Here is a 16,134-nt window from a genome sequence, read left to right as displayed (position 1 = left end):
AGAAGGAACAGGCTACCCACTCCAGTATTCTTGGGCTTCCCTGGTGGCTCAGCTGGTAAAGAATCCGCCTGCAATGTGGGAGACCTGGCTTCGATCCCAAGGTTGGGAAGATCCCCTGGAGAAGGGAAAGGCTACACACACCAGTATTCTGGCCTGGAGAATCCCATGGACTGTAGTCCTGGGGTTGCAAAGAGTCGGACGTGACTGAGAGACTTTCACAACATGAATATAAATGATCAAAATTGCTATGCTTGCACAAAATGTGGAAATTCTCATTTCTCACAATCAAATGTCCATTGGCGATTGTAAAGCATTTTCATTTTACTATTAGAAGAAAAATGAAGTCTAACAGCTGTCTTCAAGGAAGCCACTAGACAGTGACTGAGGTCTGGAAAACATAATGTTACATCAGCACACTGCAGGAGTCATACCAGCACTTCGGCGTCCGCAGAAGAGAGTACTACAGCAAGAAAAAAGTGTAGATAACTTTTGATTTTTGATTTGATTTAGTATTTGGATTTTTTACTCTTTCCACAGTTCTTTGCACATGCAGCTGAAGGGGGAGCCATCATCAGCTACACGGGTGTTTCAGCTGTTTTATAGAACTTGTGTAGGTGAAAAGGAATTGCCAATTAATCAGACAGTAAAGGTTAAACTTTCTCCTCAAGGAAGGAAAAACTATGGACATCAAGTCATGATCCAGATCCATGAAAACGAAAAGAAGGAAAGTTGGGCATTAGGGTCTAGTTAAACACATTCTGTCTGCAGGGTGAAAGCAAGGCTAGAAAGGGTATTCCATCTAATAAAAGATTAATGTGTGAACTCTTCTGACTGATGACCACATTAGTTCCTCTCAGAGCTAATTATGCCTTTGAATCACATCCAAAAAGGAAGACAAAAGTTATCTTCGGCAAATGCTTATTTTAATTGTTTAATAGTGAATACTTTTTTGAGCTAATTGACTTATTTTTCCTGAGAGGTATAAAAATCCATCTGTCCTCAGTAGAATATTGAGGATGAACAATGTTATTCCTTTAGAAGAAAGATTTAGAACATTGTAAATACTGACATCAGATCGTTTCTGCCAAGAAATCATTTTAAAGTCAATTTATTTTGGCCATGAAATTATTCTGCGGAGTTTGTGAATGTGCCAAAGCTCAGGGACTAACCTGCTGTTGAGGCCTGTGTCTCCACGTGAAGAGAGATGAGGCCCTCTACAGCCTGATCTCCACGCGCCCATACGGATGGATGGAAAGCCAGGCTGAGACCGCCTTATCATCAGTTCTTTCTTGGACTGTCAAGAACGTATATACACATATTAATACCGTTTATAAGAGGCTGACATTTCTAACTACTCAGTGGTACGCCGGGGTGGAAATGATGGCAGTGGGGTATGCGGCAGGGTGGAGCCCTTCATTACTGAAATGGTCTAGAATTTATGCACGGTGATATTAAACTATAACTCTGCTTTTAGTAGGCATTATGATTTGCACATTCTCCTCAGGCGCTGCAGCCCGCAAGCGTGCACGGCGACCCGCGACCCCCATCTGGGGTACCACTTAGTGTAACCTGATGCGCAGGATCACTGAACTCTCTCAGCCACAGAAGGGAGACTCAGAGGCAAGCAAATGGCCTTACACAGTTACTCAGCTGGTAAATTATTACAGCTACTCGACGATTCAATCAAGGTACTTGACTAGTAATGGAGAGTCAGGATTAACATGAATTAAAACCCAGAGCTTCCTGTTGCTGAAGCCTTTACGTTAACCACAGCTGGGCTGCTCAAACCTGCCTCTCCGATCATCTCCTTCATTTCTCACGTGTCGCTTTTCCAGTAGAGTTACTCAGTCTGAGGCAACACTAACCAAAATGACGTTTGCTCCCCAGCGCCCCTAGTGACGAGGGAAACGTTTTCTCCTGCGAATCCTGTTGCAGGAAATGCTTTTGCCCCTCTGCCGAGGACAGATGTTCAGGCGAGCGGGGAGGCAGCTAGCCTGCAGGCACGCTGCGTATGCTCAGCTGCGACCCTCCACAAAGAGCGCATCCTCCCTTCCTTGGAAGACAGCACAGACCCCTCGTTACTGAACTATCTCAGGCTCAATCTACTCTCCCTGAAGTCAGCAAAACACTGTGGGAAGGGAAATAACCAGATAAAAGAATGCAGTGAGTTTTTTCCTTCTCTTACTGTTTACTGGCTTCAAAATTCATTAAAAGATTTTCCACAATGAGGATGAGATTCAATAACCACATTTTAAGAAATACACTTCTGAAGACCTCTGTAAATTCTTTTTCAGGCTATTGACTCACCAGACCATTCCCAAGTGGGTGGTTTACCTACCAGGGAATGGGTATGTCTTCACAGCCTACGTGGTGGGAAAGATAGAGGGCTGAAGTTTTAGCCCGAGGTGGAGAGAACGCTGCTGCTTTCTCCCGGAGGGGTGGGTTCAGTCTGCACTCCTCGCTCTGACAGCGTCCGGCGTGCTCCCGGCCGGTTAGCGAGCTGCCCCCAAGCCCCTCGGGGCTGAGTCAGCAGCAGCTCCCTGGGCCCCTCGCCGAGGCATGGGCTGGAGTCTGTTGACACTCCGCACAGCTAATCAGGCCAAGACACTGCCCGGAGGCGCGCTCCTCTGCGGCCCGTGTCCCTATTGCGACGGGGCTCAGGAGGCTGCCCCCGCCTGTCTCCTCTTCAGGTAGACTTCCCTGGTGCCCTCGGTGGAGCCCGTCCCCGCACAGCGCACCCCTGTCTGATAACTGGCTGTAGCACCTGCGTCTCTGATCCCGAGCACCGGAAGACACTGAACAAGCCTTGGCGCACAGCCTTTCTTTGGGTCTCCCGTTCTCTGCTACAAGCTGCAGAAGATTCCCTTTCCAACGCTAGGGAGCTAAACAACCTCTCTGGAGAGACAGTTGACAGTATCTATCGACATAACAAGCACAGCCTGTGGTCCAAGGGTCTCACTCCTCACTGCAAACTCCAGAGAAATGTGCATTTAGGCTCCCCAAAAGGCTTCAGGATAATGTTCGTAGCAACACTATTTATAATCGTCAAAAGCTACTGGAAACAACCCACAGAGAGTGGACATATAGAAAAAGTTATGTCAAAGTAGCAGATTGCTATATGGAAAGAAGCAACAGCACGCAACAGCATGGGCGGATCCCATGAACATCAGCAGCAAGATTGGTAAAGGCAGAAACCAAAGCACATGTGGTGTATGATTTCTTTCTTATAACATATGATAAGTACAGCAAACCTATTTCATGATGTTAGGAATCATGAAGACAGTGGCTACCTCGATGGGGAGGGATACACATTGACTGGAAAGGGGATTAAAAAGGATTTCCTGGTATGCCGGGAACACTCTGTTAAGAGAGAGGTCTTTTCATGTGGGTTTGCTCAGTTTGTGAATATGCTGTTTTCATTGTTCAGTCGCTCAGTCATGTCCGACTCTTTGTGGCCTCGTGGACTCCAGGCTTCCCTGTCGTTCACCGTCTCCCAGAGTTTACTCACACTCATGTCTATTCAGCTGATGCTGCCGTCCAACCATCTTCCTCTGTCGTCCCCTTCTCCTCCTGACCTCAATCTTTCCCAGCATCAGGGTCTTTTCCAATGAGCTGGCTCTCTGCATCAGGTGAATTGTGAGCATTCATGAAACTATATGCTTAAGACATGTACACTTTTCTTAATGTTACTATATGGTGCAAAAAACCTGAATTTAAAAGGTATACTTAATACAACATTATAAATCAACCATATATCAACAAAAATTAAACATGAATAAAAGGTACACTTAAGAATGGCAAGATTGGAATTCACTTGCTCTTACCAACATTGCCTTACTCTCGCTAATATCCTCTCCCCATCCCGGACCTCACCTCCTTTCACGTGGTTTCTTTTTTCTTATTTTCAGAGTCATAAAAACCCCATGAATAGAGGAGGCTGGTGGACTGCAGTCCATGGTCTTGCAAGATAACTTAGCATCTAAACCGCCACCCCCAAGAGGCTGAAGAACAGATCCTCTGGAGTGAGGCTTGCTAGCTTCCCTGCACTTATAAATCCTGCCCTTTAGCAAACTCAGATCAACAGCTGGAATCAGGATATGTCTCACTTTTACTATAGTGAAACATCAGATTCCATGGAAACAACATCTTGCTTTCTCAGCTGAAAGTCTAAAGTCAGCTCAACATACCTCTGTCCTTAGTCTTCATTTATTCACAAGGTTCTTATTAAATTATCCTTTAATTATTTCTGCTATGTTGGGCCTTATGCACAACTATAGAGACGACATTGGCAAACGCATGCGTGGTCCACGTCACCTTCCTCTGCCTCCCTTCATCCCTGAAGCCTCACTGTGCGGGACGCGGCCCCCGACAGGAGGCACAGAGGTGCAGGTGGGCCACGGCGGCCCCAGGGCCTGCATCAGGCAGTGAAACCCACTTGGAAAGAGGTAACACAAGCATGTGAATTGCGTGAGTCCATTACATGATTCTAGGGTGTGTAAATAGAATTTCCTTTAAAAAAAGTTAGAACCAGAGATATACTTTTTGTGTCTGCTTGTGATTTATTTTTTCTTATTCAGGAACCACTATATCCTAAATGCCCAAGCAGACTTTAAGTGTTTTTTTATCTCATTTCCATGAAGTGGGGAGTCCATTAAGTAGAATGTGGACTCCTGGAAGCATATTTTTAAGACCTAAAAAAAAAGGAGTCCATAACATTTTTCTGTAACTTTATCAGCTTCATTAATTAAAAATTTACCCACTGAGTTCAATAACGTCAAGTAATAATACAGCCCATTAACTATGATTTCAGCTTTTCCGAATAACCTGCGTAGCTATATACATACCAATCTTTTCGGTAAAACTCATAACAATGGTATAATATTACCATGTTACCAGCTCCAGTTTCATTTCCAACAAATCTAACAATTGAAAACTTTAAAGATATTTTATACTGGTTGAAAATTTGGACAATAGTTGGCATATCAACACACAATGCAAATTATAAACATCCTTTTGAACCTATCACTTTTCAGGCCAGTCTTGGTGATGTCTCTCACTTACCTTATAGATAATGTTAGCACAAAAGAATAACCAGACTCTTAAGACTACAAATTATCTACATTTTTTCCTCCAGGATGCTTTGACATTTCCAGTTAAACATATATTAACTGAAGCACCTCTGCCCTTTGCTCAGAGAAGATGCATTTCCAGACATACAAGCCCAGATGACAAAGATTTTACCGTACCTCCGACCTGATCTTTAAGTTCCCTGTATTTAATTAGTGTGAGGAAATTTTAGGCACCCTTACCAAAAATGGGCCCCTCCCCCGTCGGTTTCCTTCCCACCAACTGAGAGCTTCCTGTGCCCCACGCGCAGGTGATACAAAGACAGACGCAACACTCTCTGGCTTCTGCCACCAGAAAACTTCCACCCATCTGCTGATTCCAGAACACACGAGCTCCCTTAGCACTCTGCAACCTGGTTGATCAGCCTCTAATAAGGAATCGAAGCTTCTTTTAGAATGCAGCTCTGTGGCAGATCTTGTGGATTCTTGCACGCCGCAGTGAAGCAGTGGGTGAGCGCCGCTCCATCGTCTCCTCTCTTTGACCTCCGTCCTCTCATCCACTTGCCTGAGGACTTTCAAGGTCAGGTTAGTGCTGCAGAAAGCTCTACACCCTCCTGGAATCCACAGGGTAATTTTTGTGCTGAGATTCTTCAGACAGTTTCCCATCGACGAAGACTGTGGCTGAGGCGCAGAAAGCACAGGAACCTGATGTTGACGCTTGATGAGCCACGCTTCCTACTTCGGTGCCCCTCTGCTCAGCCCGAGACCATTCCTGGGCGTCCGTCGCTTTAGAGATACAGTGATGAGGGAAACAGCCTCTCCTTTCTCATGAACGATAAAACCATGACTATGTTATAACTCTCCCATCTGATTTTTCCCCAATCAATTTTCAACTTGATTTCATTTCAGGGTCAATACTAAGGGTCATTTTATATGCAGGAAACGTCCCTGCATTGAATTTATTGCTCTCAGTCTCTCAGCCGGCTTGGTGCTCCTGGATCAGAATGTTAACTGCGCTAACACTAAGGGCTTTTTTTTTTCTGGTTAGGCGGCCGGCAGTTAACACTAATACTATGTGAGTTGCGGCATAGCTTTAAATTCTTCAAGTAGATTGATAGCTACCTTAAGGAAAACACAGTAATTCTTTTTCCTTTTTTTGGCTTAAACAAAAGACATTTATTCTGTCACAGTCCTGTCGGATACAAGCCTAAGATCAAGGCGCCTGCAGTAACGGCCCCTCCTGAGGCCGCGCTCCCTGGCCTGCAGATAGCCATCCCCTTCCACGGTTTCCCTTCACACGGCCTCCCCTCTGGGCAGGTCTAAGTCCTAATCCCTCCTTTTTTTTTTCAATTGAGAGTTAACTGACAAGTAACATTGTGTCGGTTTCAGGCGTACAACACGCTTCAGTATTTGCATACGCTGCAAGACGGTCACAACAATAAATCTAGCCAACATTCGTCACCATACAGAATTACACGAAAGCTTACTTCTTGTGGCGAGAGCTCTTAAGACGCTCGCTCTTTGCAACTTGCAAATACGCAATACAGTGTCCTTAGCTGTCGCCACCTTGCCGCGTCTGACGCCGCAGGACGCGCTCACTTTAACTGGCTGTCGGCACCTTCCGATCACCGTCATGCCTGTCACCAGCTCTCCCCATCCTCCACCCCTCATGCCTGTCACCAGCTCTCCCCATCCTCCACCCCTCATGCCTGTCACCAGCTCTCCCCATCCTCCACCCCATGCTTCTGGTAACCGCCAGTTTGTTTGTCGTTATCCGTAAGTTCATTTTGGGGTGTAGATTTTGGTTCAGTAAATCATATTTGTCTTTCTCTGTCTGACATGTTTCACGTAGTATAATACCCTCAATGGCTATCCATGTTGTCACCAACAGCGAGGTTTCCTTCTGTTTTATAACTGAATAATATTCCTTTTTCGGAGAAGGCAATGGCACCCCACTCCAGTACTCTTGCCTGGAAAATCCCATGGATGGAGAAGCCTGGTAGGCTGCAGTCCATGGGGTCGCTGAGGGTCGGACACGACTGAGCAACTTCACTTTGACTTTTTACTTTCATGCATTGGAGAAGAAAATGGCAACCCACTCCAGTGTTCTTGCCTGGAGAATCCCAGGGACGAGGAGCCTGCTGGGCTGCCATCTATGGGGTCGCACAGAGTCGGACACGACTGAAGTGACTTAGCAGCAATATTCTTTTTTACACACACACACCCCCCACAACATCTTCTTTATCCAGTCGTCCATCAAAGGACACAGGTTGTTTCTATATCTTGGCTATTCTAAATAATGCTGTAGTAAACACGGCGGGGTGCATGTATTTTTTGGGTGTGGGTTTTCCCTTTCTTCAGATGAATACCCAGAGTGGTATTTATTACCCAGTACAGGGTAATATGGTAGTTTTATTTTTTAATTTTTGGAGGAAACTCCATGTTCTTTTCCACAGTGCTTGCGCCAGTTTCCATCCCTACCATCAGTGCACAAGAGTTCCCTTTTCTCCACACCCTCATCAATATTCGTGATCTCTCATCTGTTTGAGAGCAGCCGTTCAACAGACGTGAGCAGACAGCACACTGTGGGCTGGACGATTAGTGATGCTGAACACCTTTCCATGTAGTGTCGGCCACATGCGTGTCTTCTTTGGAAAAATGTCCACTCAGGTCCTTGGCCCTCTTTTTAATCAGACCATTTGGGTTTTTTTGATATGAAGCTACATAAGTTCCTTGTGTATTGTGGGTATTAACCCCTTATCAGATACATGGTTTGCAACAGTTATGCTAACTATACTGAGGTAATCAGTTATCAATAGTTAAATACATCAAATCATAATGTCATCCACCTTAAACTTATATAATGTTATATGTTAATTATATCACAATGCTGCTGCTGCTGCTAAATTGCTTCAATCGTGTCTGACTCTGTGTGACCCCATAGACGGCAGCCCACCAGGCTCCCCTGTCCCTGGGATTCTCCAGGCAAGAACACTGGAGTGGGTTGCCATTTCCTTCTCCAATGCATGAAAGTGAAAAGGGAAAGTGAAGTCGCTCAGTCATGTCCGATTCTAGTGACCCCATGGACTGCAGCCCACCAGGCTCCTCTGTCCGTGGGATTTTCCAGGAAAAAGCTGTATAAAAGAAGAAAGAGATAGGGATATGGGACAAACAAGGCAAAGTGAATGTGCTTGAGAAGTGGTTGTCGTGTTGCTCAGTCACTCAGTCATGCCTGACTCTCTGCGATCCCATGGACTACAGCACGCCAGGCCTCCCTGTCCATCATGAGCCCCCAGAGTTTACTCAAACCCATGTCCATCGAGCCAGTGATGCCATCCAACCATCTCATCCTCTGTTGTCCCCTTCTCCTCCCACCTTCAATCTTTCCCAGCATCAGGGCCTTTTCTAATTAGTTGGCTCTTCACATTAGGTGACCAAAGTATTGTAGCTTCAGCATCAGTCCTTCTAGTGAATATTCAGGACTGATCTCCTTTAGGATGGACTGGTTTGATCTCCTTGCAGTCCAAGGGACTCTTAAGAGTCTTCTCCAACACCACAGTTCAAAAGCATCAATTCTTCAGTGCCCAGCTTTCTTTGTGGTCCAACTCTCACATCCATACATGACTCCTGGTAAAACCATAGCTTTGACTATGAGGACTTTTGTCAGTAAAGTAATGCCTCTGCTTTTTAATATGCTGACTAGGTTTGCAGTAGCTTTTCTTCCAAGGAGCAAGCATCTTTTAATTTCGTGGCTTCAGTCACCCAACCGCAGTGATTTTAGAGCCCAGAAAAGAAAGTCTACCACTGTTCCACTGGTTCCCCATCTGTTTGCCATGAAGTCATGGGACTGGATGCCATAATCTTAGTTTGCTGAATGTTGAGTTTTAAACTAGCATTTTCACTGTCCTCTTTCACTTTCATCAAGAGGCTCTTTAGTTCCTCTTCGCTTTCTGCCATAAGTGTGGCATCATCTCCATATCTGAAGTTATTGATATTTCTCCCGGCAAGCTTGATTCCAGCTTGTGCGTCATCCAGCCTGGCATTTCTCATGATGTACTCTGCATAGAAGTTGAATAAGCAAGGTGACAAGATACAGCCTTGATGTACTCCTTTCCCAATTTTGAATAAATCTGTTGTTCCATGTCCAGTTCCAACTATTGCTTCCTGACCTGCATGCAGATTTCTCAGGAGGCAGGTCAGGTGGTCTGGTATTCCCATCTCTTTCAGAATTTTCCACAGTTTGTTGTGATCCACACAGGCAAAGGCTTTAGTGTAGTCAGTGAAACAGAAGCAGATTTTTTCTGGAACTCTCTTGCTTTCTCTATGATCCTATGTATGTTGGCAATTTCATCTCTGGTTCCTCTGCCTTTTCTAAATCCAGCTTGAACATCTAGAAGTTCTCAGTTCACGTATTGCTGAAGCCTCACTTGGAGAATTTTGAGCATTATTTTGCCAGTGTGTGAGATGAGTGCAGTTGTGCAGTAGTTTGAGCATTCTTTGGCATTGCCTTTCTTTGGGATTGGAATGAAAGCTGACTTTTCCAGTCCTGTGGCCACTAATGAGATTTCCAAATTTGAAGGCATATTGAGTACAGCAGTTTCACAGCATCATCTTTCAGGATTTGAAATAGCTCCACTGGAATTCCATCACCTCCACTAGCTTTGTTCCTAGTGATGCTTCCTAAGGCCCACTTGACCTCACATTCCAGGATGTCTTGCTCTAGAGTTATCACACCATCATGGTTATCTGGGTCATTAAGATCTTTTTTGTGTATTTCTGTGTATTCTTGTCACCTCTTCTTAATTATTTCTGCTTTGATTTGGTCCATAATGTTTCTGTCCTTTATTGTGCTCATCTTTGCATGAAATGTCTCTTGGTATCTCTAATTTTCTTGAAGAGATCTCTAGTCTTTCCTATTCTATTGTTTTCCTCTATTTCTTTGCATTGTTCACTTAGGAAGGTTTTCTTATCTCTCCTTGCTGTTCTTTGAAAAATGGTAGATTTCAATATAAATAGCAATTATGTTACATATATCCATTACATATAAATGGACTAAATGCTTCAAACTATAATTTTCAAATTATAAGAAAAATATAACCAGATTACATAAAGAAAATTATAACCCCATGCTATTACAAGAGATATATAAAACATACAGAAAATTGAAAAGAAAAAAATAAGACCCTATAAATACTAATTGAGGGAAAATTGATATAGCTAGATTGATATCAGAGAAATTAGACTATTAAGGGTTAGCATTATTAGGAATATAGAGAAGGATTTCAAAATAATACATTCAAATCACCAGGAAACTATTTATCTAAAATTATGTCTCCAAAATATACAAAGCAAGAATTAACAGTACTAATAAAATGTTTTCTAAAGAAATGGAGATAGAAAACATTTTATAGGTTGAAGTTCTCAGTATTGTAAAGCTGATGATTTTTTTCCAAGCTGATTTTAAGAATTTATGCATTTATAATCAAAATCCCAACAAGTATTTTCTGGAACTTTACAAGTGGATTTTAAATTTTATGTAGAAATGCATTCATTATCTATAAATGAGAAATTTTATTTTTTTAACCCCATCTTTTATTTATGTACCCATGCCTTAATTTATTGATTTTAATCTTCAAAATGATATTGAATAGAGTTCTACCATAACTCCTTGTTTCGAAACTCACCTCAAGATCAATAACATTATACAGATGCTTAAAAAACTTTTTTTTAAATCAGAGTTAAAGGAGTTATTTTGTGGTCATTGTTTCCCACATTTCCCCATAAATGTATAATCACTTTTTCAAAAGTGTTTCCTGTATCTCCTTAGATTATATATGATCTTTCTTTTTTATCCTGTTACTGTGATTAATTACATTGATTGGCTTTCTTATATTATACCAATGGCTTCCCTGGTGGCTCAGTGGTAAAGAATCCATCTGCCAGTGCAGGAGACGTGGGATTCATCCCTGGGCAAGAAGATCCCCTGGAGAAGGAACTGGCAACCCACTCCCGTAATCTTGCCTGGGAAATCCCATGGACAGGGGAGCCTGGCCAACTATAGATCATGGGGTCACAAAAGAGTCAAACATGACTTAGCAATGAAACAACATATTGTATCAACCTTGTTTTCCTAATCTAAAGCCAACTCAGTCCCGGCATGTCATCATTTTATGTATCACTTGATGTGATTTGATAACATGTCATTTTAAAACTTTTACATCCATTTCTAAGGGTGAAATTGATCTATAATTTTTCTTTTAATACCCCGGTCAGGTGTTGATATTAAGATCTGCTAGCTTCATACACTGAGTTGGCGAGGATTTTCTCCCCTTCCCTCCCTTGCTTTGTCTCACAGGGCTTTGTTGTTGTTGTTTCTGGGGGGGCGGGAAGGCTGCTGCTGTTCCTAAATATGTATTAGAAGAAATATGAATATATAATATAAATATATATTAGAAGAAAAGTGTGTTAAATATCTCACTGTGAACGCGACTTGTCTATTTTTCCTTTCAGTTTTGTCCACATTTGCTTTACGCAACATACGCATTCAGCATCATTACCCCTCACTAATGAAGCTGATGTCATTATGAAACCATGGCATTGAGTCAATTCATAATTATGTCATTATAATTACAACACAGAATAATATGTATAATATAATATATAGTATAATATTTAATTATATAATTATAATATAATATATAATAAATATATACTGTCAGTATAAATATAATATCATCATAAATTCCCTGACTTGTCTTTACTGATGTTTCTCGCCTTTGTCGGACATTGATCTAGCAAGGCCAGCTTTCTTGTTGGCATCTGTATTACATGCCTTTCCATGCTCTTTGCTTCCAAATGCTCCATGCCTTGTATTTCACGTGCACCCCTTGCGAGCAGTATCTGCCTGCTGTCTCTTACTCCAGCCTCACAGTCTTTGTTTCCTGGTGGATCAGGTAGCTCATTCACATTTAGTACCATGGCAGATACATTTATAATTGAGTCTACATTTTACTAGGTTTTTCTGTTTCTCTTGACCACACTCCGTTCCGCTGTCCCTCCTTGCCTAACTTTGGATTATCTTTTAGTATTCCACTTTTCCCTCTGTTAACTCAATAGTTGTACTCTTTCATTCTTCTGTCAGCGAGCTCACTAGATTACAAATGCCTCCTAACCTTGCCAAAGTCTAATGCTCTTTGCTGCTCTCCCTCGCTTCCGCAGTCCAGGAACCATACAACAGTGACGTCTTTCTTCCTTCTCTCGAATCACATGTTATCCTTGCGATGTATTTCAGCTCTGTATCTATTTTCAGCGATAGCTGACTTGATTTCATTGCTTTATATAGCAATATTAATTGGATATACCCTTATAGCCACTAGTGGGCAAAGAGGAAACATATCTCAATATAATAAAGGTCACATAGGATAAACCCACAGCTAACTTAATAGTCAACCGTGAAAAGCTGAAAACACTTCCCCTAAGGTAAGGAACAGACAAGGATGCCTACTCTTCGCACGTTTATCCAACGCTGTTTGGGTCTTCTAGTCACAGCAACAGGACAAGAAAAAGAATAAAAGGGGTCAAAGTTGAACAGGAAGAAGTAAACCTGTCACTGTTTGCAGATGGCATGATGCTATCCACAGAAATCCTAGAAACAGCACCGCAAAGACCGCTGGGATAAATGGATTCAGTAAAGTTTCAGGATAAAAGATTAACATAGAAATCTTACATTTTTATATACTAACAATGAATAGTCAGAAGAAGAAATGAAGAAAACTATCCTCTTCAACATTACAACAAAAAGGATGAAATACGCAGTGACACGTCTAACTCAAGAGCTTGTGCTCTAAACGCTGAGACGTTGGCGAACGAAGCCCAAGAGGACAGGGCAGAAAGACTCATCGTGATGGCGGAGAAGTAACGAACGCTGGCGAGGGCGTGGGGAGAAGGGAGCCCTACTGCCCTTTCGGAGACGGCGACGGCCCCCACTCCAGCGCTCTTGCCTGGAGGATCCCAGGGGCGGGGGAGCCCGGTGGGCTGCCGTCCATGGGGTCGCTAAGAGTCGGACACGACTGAAGCGACTTAGCAGCAGCAGCAACTGCTCTTTTGGAGACGGTGATGGCCCCCACTCCAGCACTCTTGCCTGGAGGATCCCAGGGGCGGGGGAGCCTGGTGGGCTGCCCTCTATGGGGTTGCAGAGTCGGACACGCCTGAAGCGACTCAGCAGCAGCAGCAGCGCTGCTCTTTGGGTAGGAATGTGAATTGGCACAACCACTATGGAGACAGTATGGGGACTTTCTAACAGACTAGGACGAGAACTGCCGTACGACCCAGCAACCCCACTGCTGGGTGTGTGCTCTGAGAAAACCACAGCTCAAGAAGGCACAGGTACTCCAAGGCTCCCGCAGCACTGCTTGCAAGGGTCAGGACATGGAAGCAACCTGGACACCCACAGACCGATGAACGGATAAAGACATCAGGGTACATACAGACAGCAGAGAATTACACAGCCATCAAAGGCACGGCGTTTAGTCAGTTGTGGAGAAATGGATGAACCGAGAGCCTCTCATCCAGAGTGAAGTAAGTCAGAAAAACAAATGTGGTATCCGTATATGGACTGTGGAAAACAGCACTGATGAACCTATTTATAGAGGAGGCATGGAGGCACAGATATGGAGAATAAACTTGTGGATACAGCAGGGGAAGGAGAAGCTAGGACAGACTGAGAAGGCAGCAACGAGGTAAGCACACTGTCATGTGTGAAATAACAGAGAGAGCCCAGCCTGGTGCTCTGCACAACCCAGAAAAATGCGGTGGGAAGGGAGGCTTATGAGGGAGGGGAGATAGGTATACACACATACACATATACACATACACATATACACATACACATATATTTTTATACTGATTTGCCTTGGTGTTCAGCAGAGAAGGGGGTGACAGAGGATGAGATGGTTGGATGGCATCACCAGCTCAATGGACATGAGTCTGAGTGAGCTTCAGGAAACAGTGAAAGACAGGGAGTCTGGCGCGATGCAGTCCATGGGGCCACAGAGAGGGACGTGACTGGGCGACTGAGCAACGGCAGGGGCCACCACAACACTGTGAAGCAATTCTCCTCCAATTAAAAAATTCATAATGTGAAAAGGACCACAGTATTCAAGGCAATCTGCAGATTCAATGCAATCTCAATGGTACTTTTCACAGAACTAGAAAAATTAATTCTAAGATTGTATGAAAACACAAAATATCTCAAGTAGCCAAAAGCATCTTGAGTGAAAAGAGTAAAGCTGCAGGTATCACATTCCCTGATTTCAGGCTAAACTACAAAGAAATATGTGCATATTAAGTCTCTTTAGTCCTGTCCAACTCTTTGTGACCCTATGGACTGTAGCTCACCAGGCTCCTCTATCCATGGGATCCTCCAGGCAAGAACACTGGAGTGGGTTGCCATGCCTTTCTCCAGGGGGTCTTGCTGACCCAGGGGTCCAACCCATGTCTCTTGTGTCTCCTGCATTGGCAGGAAGGTTCTTTACTGCTAGTGCCACCTGGGAAGCCCGAAGGAGTATGGTGCCGGCACAAAAACAGACAGGTACGTCAGTGGAACAGATAGAGAGTCCCGAAACAAAGCCACACGTAGATGGTCCACTTGTCCATGACAAACGCAGCAAGAATACACAATGCAGAAAAGACGAGCTTTTCAATGAATGGTGTTGGAAACACTGGACAACTGGACGCAAAATAATCCATTTAGACTGCTTTCTCACACCACGTACAAAAATAAACTCACAGTGGAAAAAAAACTGAGACCTGGAACCAGAGCTTGTAGAATAAAATGCAGGCTGAGTGTTCTTTGACATCGGCTTAGCGATGATTCCTCTCGATCCGTCTCCTCAGGCAAGGGAAACACAAGCAAAACTAAGCAGATGGGACTCTGTCAAACCTAAAAGCTTTTCGCATGAAGGAAACTATCAACAAACCACAAAGGCCACCCACTTAATGGAAGAAGATATCTGCAAATGATATATCTAATAGGGAATTAATGTCAAAAATATATTTGGTGGATTGAAAAAACACACAAAGAACTTATATGACTAAACATCAGAAAAGCAAACAATCTGTTTTAAAAAATGGGCTGAGGATTTAATAGACATTTTTCCAAAGAATACACTCATGTGGCCCATGGACACATGAAAACACGCTCAGTGTCACCAAGCATTAGGGAAATGCTCACCAAAACCACAGCACTACTACCTCACAGCTGTCAGAAAGGCTGTGAGCAACATGATAACAAATAACTGGTGCTGGCAAGGATGTGGAGAAAAGGGGCCCTCATGCACTGTTGGGGGGATTATAAATTGATGACACTACTATGGAAAACAGTAGGGAAGTTCCTCAAAGAGTTAAACGATAGAACTCCATATGACCCAACAATCGCACTGCTGGCTATTTACCAAAAGGGAAAAAAAACCACCACTCTTACTTCCTTAAGCATGTTGGGCAATCACTTCAGTCTATATCTTATTTTCCTATTATCTCTATCACCTATGTTTCTATGCATCACCTGAGTTATAGTATGTTGCCACACTTGGGTTTTGGGCCACATTTTTTTTTTTCCTCTTGTGTGCTAGGACATTTTTATTGAATGTCACCCACTATATATCCAAAACTGTAGGCACAGTTTGAGGCTTAGGATGATGCTATTCTTTTTCATGGAGAAAATAACTTTAATGGTGGTGGCACTAGCAAATCAAAAAAAACTCTGAAAAAATTAAAGACGAGAAGGATTCAAAACAAGTTTCCACCCCTGAGAGGACTGGACTGTTTACAGCTCACTTTTACCCTCAAGGCATAAATGTTCAGAGTTCTAACCTAAGGAGTTCACCAAGATCCAACCATCTTGGAAGGCCTCAAAGTCCAATTTTATGAGGTCTCAAAACCTCATGAGCCTTTCAAAAAGTCTGCTTAAATGAAAGAGAAATAAGGATACAATGAGGAAAGGAAGAAATAAAAACGCCCCTACTCAAGGACTGCAAGCTGTGTATTAACAGAAACCCGAGGAATCCAAGAG

Source organism: Ovis canadensis, chromosome 5 (assembly GCF_042477335.2).
Source record: "Ovis canadensis isolate MfBH-ARS-UI-01 breed Bighorn chromosome 5, ARS-UI_OviCan_v2, whole genome shotgun sequence".
NCBI classification, from domain to species: Eukaryota; Metazoa; Chordata; class Mammalia; order Artiodactyla; family Bovidae; genus Ovis; species Ovis canadensis.
This window is presented reverse-complemented; position numbering follows the sequence as displayed.